The sequence below is a fragment of the Zingiber officinale genome, chromosome 5B (assembly GCF_018446385.1).
Source record: "Zingiber officinale cultivar Zhangliang chromosome 5B, Zo_v1.1, whole genome shotgun sequence".
NCBI classification, from domain to species: domain Eukaryota; kingdom Viridiplantae; phylum Streptophyta; class Magnoliopsida; order Zingiberales; family Zingiberaceae; genus Zingiber; species Zingiber officinale.
In genome coordinates, this window is record NC_055995.1 from 12,946,083 (window position 1) to 12,952,082 (window position 6,000).

Below are 6,000 nucleotides of genomic sequence, written 5' to 3' on the forward strand. Positions count from 1 at the left end.
CAAGTTGTCCAGCTCGATCGAATTTTGAAACGAGCACAAAACTATGAGTCGTGCCTCCACTCGGTTAACACAAGAAAGCTTAGGGCCATAGATGATTTGGACCTCAAAACAAGGAGGCCCAATCTTTGGCCAAGAAAATGGAAGAAACAGAGGCCAATCTTCTCTCTAAACAAGCCAGCCGAGCGGCTGAGTAGACAATCGGTGTGGTTCAGGTTGGGGAGCATCAACAAGCCCTTGAGGCAAAGGACGTCGAGCTAGCAGTGTTAAAAGTTGAGCTTGAAGCTTCTCGGGAAGAGAAGGCCAACTACCAGGATGGTGAGTCCGGTCAGCTAGAGGCCTTCATAGTGCAATATCTTTGTTCTAGAGAATTCAATCAGATGCTGGCCAATTAGACCAATAAGATGTTCGACTATGGTGCTGAGGGGACTATCAAACAACTAAAGGAAGGAGGCTATCTAACGGTAGATGTTCCCAAAAAATTCATCAAGCATCAAAAGATCACAGAGATTATTCTAGATGACACTTTTGCCGACTTTACCTAACGTTTCTTTTAAGCTTTTCTATGATTCTGCAAAGACTTTAACAACTTGTGATTCTATAAAAAATGCGTATTTAGCACTATTTTCTTGTATGTATTCTCCTTTAGCATTTTTATACCTTAGCATTTTACAATGCTTCCTACTTTCCTTTACTTCTCTAAGTTTATTCGAATGATAAGAATTTGAGACTTAGTCATGAGAGTAAGCTCACTTATAATTTAGCCGAATGATGTGAGAGTCTAAAGTTGGTCATTAGAGCAAGCTTACTTATAACTCGGCCGAACGGCATGAGATTCTATACTTGGTCATAAGAGCAAGATTACTTATAACTTGGATGATCGACGTGAGAATATGGGACTTTGTCGTGAGAGCAAGCTCACTTATAACTCAGCCAATCAATGCGAGAATTTAGAACTTGGTTGTAAGAGCAATCTCACTTATAACTCGGTTGATCGGCATGACAGTCTGGGACTTGGTGGTGAGAGCAAGCTCACTTATAATTCGATCGAATGATGTGAGAGTTTGAGACTTGGTAGTGAGAGCAAGCTCACTTATAGCTCGAGCGAATAGTACGAGAGTCTGAGACTTGGTCGTGAGAGCAAGCTCACTGAAAACACAGTCGAACGGTGCTAGCGTCTCGGACTTAGTCATGAGAGCAAGCTCACTTATAACTTGATCGATCAGTGCAAGAGTCTGAGACTTAGTCGTGAAAGCAAACTCACTTATAACTTAGCTGAATGGTCAAAGAGTCTGGAACTTAGTTGTGAGAGCAAGCTCACTTATAGCTTAGCCAAACGACGCAAAATTCTGGGACTTGGTTGTGAGAGCAAGCTCATTTATAACTTGGTCGAACGATGCAAGAGTTAGGACTTGGTCGTGAGAGCAAGGTCATTTATAACTCAATCGATCGAAGCGAGAGTCTAGACTTGGTCATGAGAGCAAGTTCACTTATAACCCGATCGATCGGTGCGAGAGTCTGGAACTTGGTAGTAAGAGCAAGCTCATTTATAACTTGGTCAATTAGTGCGAGAGTCTGAGACTTGGTTGTGAAAGCAAGCCCATTTATAAACCAGCCGATCTACGCAAGAGTCTAAGACTTAATTGTGAGAAAAAGATCACTTATAACTCGACCGATTGATGTGATAGCCTAAGACTTAGTCGTGAGAGCAAGATCACTTATAACTTGGCCGATTGATGTGAGAGTCTAAGACTTGGTCGTGAGAGAAAGCTCACTTATAACTCGGCCGATCGGCGCGAGAGTCTGGGACTTGGTCATGAGAGCAAATTCCCTCATAACCTGGTTGATCAATATGAGAGTCTGAGACTTAGTCGTGAGAACAAACTTACTTATAACTTGGCCGATCATCGCGAGAGTCTGAGATTTAGTCGTGAGAGCAAGCTCACTTATAACTAGGTCGATCGATGTGAGAATTTGGGACTTAGTATTTTAAACTTGAATTCGCCTGCATTCATTAAGCATAAAATTTTTGCAAGCTGTATCGTTTTAATTCAGACATACTCTCTATTCGATAGGGCTGTAGATGATTTACACTCCATGGTCGATTCACAATTTTTTCTTCCACATCTTGAAGATAATAAGAGTCTGAGCCGAGTTTTTGCACCACCCTGTAAGGTCGCCCCACTTTGGCTCCAATTTATTGACGTCGCTGATCATCTTGATCCATTTCCAGACTAAATCACTAACGTGAAAGAATCTTGGGAAAACTCACTTATTATAATTTTGCTTCATTCGGTGTCTATACGCTATCAGCCGAGTAACTGCTATTTCTCTGATTTCCTCTACCATATCAAGCTCCATAAGATGTTGATTGATATTATCTTTATCATATAATTGCCTCCGACCGAACTCCACTCCAACCTCTACCGGTACCACTACTTCTCCTCCATATACCAAATGAAAAGGCGTTATATCAATGGCCTATTGGGGTATGGTGCGATAAACCCACAATACACTTGGTAATTTATCAACCCAACTGCCTCTGCTGTGATCGAGCCTAATTTTGAGTCCCCCAAACGGTCTCTCTATTAGTGACCTCTGCTTGTCCATTACTTTGTGGGTAAGGCCACAAAAGTGAAGGCCTGATGAATATCATAAGTTAAACACCATTCTTGAATCTTCGTCCCTTCAAACTGTCTCCCATTATCCGACACAAGTTTATATGGAAACTCGAACCGACACACGATGCTCTGCCATAGAAATTTGATGACCATCTGTTGAGTTATCTTGGCTAGTGACTCAGCATCCACCCATTTGAAGAAATAATCAACAGCTACCAAAAGAAACTTTTTCTGATCAGGTGTCATCGGAAAGAGATTTACTATATCTATACCCCACTGATCGAACGGGCAAGAGACAATCGAGGTTTTTAATAGCTCCATGGGTTGGTGTGAAATGTTTTAACGTGGATACTAGCTTAGCTGGGTCCTCTTGAAGAATGAGCTAAAAAAATACCCAGCTAATAGAATCTTCTGTGCGAGCGATTGATCGTCCGCCCGAATGACTTTCACATGAACCTTGATGCTTTTCTTGTAAAATGTATTGGATATCGTTAGTTCTGACATACTTGAGTAGCAGATGAGAAAAAGCTCTCTTGTATAAGTGATCTCCCACTAATGTAAACCAAATGACTTGTTTCTTTTTCAAACGTGTTTGTTTCCGGTCGGCCGACCAAATTCCTTGTTAGAGAAATGAGATTAGAGGTACTCACCAATCACTTTGTATTTCTTCTTCAGTTTGGCGCTCAATATGAGCTATCAATAGTGTTAGCTTGAGTGGCTTATCCAGCGCCCCCAGGGCTAGCATGACATTTTTGGCATAATGGCTAGGGGTCAATTCTCAGAAACTGAAGACCTGATGTTTACCCTACCATGCACATATGGCCTGTGTACCTACATGTACCTCCTTCCATATCTATGGGGTCGACACTAGGGGGGTCATTAAGGTAGCGGATCTACCTTTGAGTGGCTTATCCAACGTCTATGGGTTTAGAGAATTGGCCAACTTGGCCACTTGTCTGCGTACTAGTTCTCTTATCAGTAGTACCACCTTTTAAAATCCTACTTTTAGCTTCTTAAATGCCTCCACATATAACTTCAACAAATCATTATTTATTTCTAAATTATCCAATAGTTGTTAAGTTGCTAGTTGGGAATCCGAGTAAATCAGAACTCGGGAAGCTCCCACATGTTTTGTTGTCTGCAGGCTGACTATTAATGCTTCATACTCCATTATTGGTGGCCCTATATTCCAGCCGAACGAACAGCTACATCCTATCCTCTCACGGTGATATCATAAGGATCTCGACTCTACTGTCCTGCTGAGTGGATGATCTGTCTACATAAATCCTCCATGTCTCTTCTAGCTTGGGATTTTGTATTTTTGTCACAAAATTGGATAAGGCTTAAGCTTTGATGGCCGGCTGGGATTGATATTGTATGTCATGTTCACTTAACTCCATGGTCAATTTGATCAACCTTCCCGATACTTCTGAATTGATAAGTACTCGGCCCAGGGTACTGTTAGTTAAAACAATAATAAGATGCGAGAGAAAGTAAGGACGTAACCTCCGAGCGGCTTAAATTAGCTCGTATGCCAACTTTTCAAGGGTACTGTAGCGACATTCAATATCTTTTAATAAATGACCTAAAAAATACATAGGTTGCTACTCATTATCGTCCTGTCACACCAATGCTGACCCGACAACTTTCTTAGTGGAAGACAAGTATATCCACAATAGCTTGCCAGTGATAGGCTTTGTAAGTACAGGTAAAGAAGATAAATAATTCTTGAGCTCCTCTAGTGCCTTATCACACTCGGCGTCCCACTGAAATTTGATGCCTCGGCGAAGCATCTTAAAGAATGGTAGACTTCGATCTGACGACCTTGAGATGAACTTTGAAAGAGCTGTGATCTGTCCAGTCAGGCGTTGAGTTTCCTTCAAATTATGTGGCGGGGGTATATCTTAAAGAGCCTTCACCTTGCTTGGGTTAGCTTAGATCCCCCTCTCGGTCATGATGTAGTCGAGGAATCATCCACTTTTAGTCTCGAATAAATACTTCTTGGGGTTGAGCTTGAGTCCATATTTTCTTAGGGTTTGGCACGTCTCCTCTATATCAACACAAAAGTCAACAGCTCAGCAGGACTTGATTAGAATGTTATCAATATATACTTCCATATTTCTACCGATTTGCCTTCGAAATACCTTGTTCATAAGTTATTGGTAGGCGCTGGTAGGTTGCTCCTACATTCTTTAGTCTAAACGATATAATATTATAATAGTATGTTCCTTCAGTAGTGATAAAGCTAATGTTTTCTTGGTCTTCCTTGACAACATGTATTAACTTGTATCTAGCAGTTGAGTCTACCACTTGATCAATGCATGGTAGGGGTAGTAATCTTTTGGTTACACCTTGTTTAAATCTCTGAAGTCCACACAAGTCCACACAGATCTACCATTTTTTACTGGGTTCGACACTAGTACCACATTTGTTAGCCAGCTCGGGAATTGAACTTCACGAATATGCCCAGCTTTAAGTAGTTTATCCACCTTCGTCTGGATAATTTGATTCAGCTCAGCTCTGAGGTCTTTTTTCCTTTGTTTAACTGGACGAGCTTTCGGGTGGACATGTAGGGCGTGCTCCATCACTGTTGGTGAAATACATGTGAGTTCCTGGAGTGTCCAGACAAAAATGTCATCGTTGCGTGTGAAGCAGCTGACCAACTCTGCTTTGTTCTCTGGGCTCAGATGGGCCGCGATTTGGGTGGTAGCCTCTGGTCAGCTAGGATGGATCTGTACTTCCTCCTTTTTTTCATAGACCAAGGTTGGAGGAGCTTCTTGAATAGCATTAACTTCAAGATGCTGAACTTTTCGAGCAGCCCTAGCTTTGGCTCTGATCACTTCCACATAGCACTTTCGTGCCACCAACTGATCTCCCTTCACCTTGCTGATCGAGTTGTCTATCGGGAATTTGATTTTCTAGAAAAATGTAGAGATGACAGTTCAAAACTTGTTAAGCGTCAATAGACCCAAAATTATATTGTACACCAAGGGTGCATTCACCACGATGAAATTTGAATGTCAGGTCCTCATGAGGGGCTTCTTCCCAAGCGAGATAGCTAGTTGGATTTGTCCGATCGGCTGCACGTCGTTACCAGTAAACCCGTACAGGGGCGTTACCATTGGTTGGACCTCATTCTTATCTATCTGCAGCTATTTAAATGCTTTCTTAAAAATGATATTAACCGAGCTGCTTGTATCAACAAAAATATGATGAATATTGTAGTTAGCGATCACAACTGTAATAATCAAGGCATCATCATAGGGTATCTCCACCCCTTCCAAGTCTCTCAGACCGAACCTAATCTCTAGTCCTTGTGCTTTCTCATGACTGCACCCAACCGCATATATCTCTAGTCAGCGTGCATGTGATTTTCTGGCCC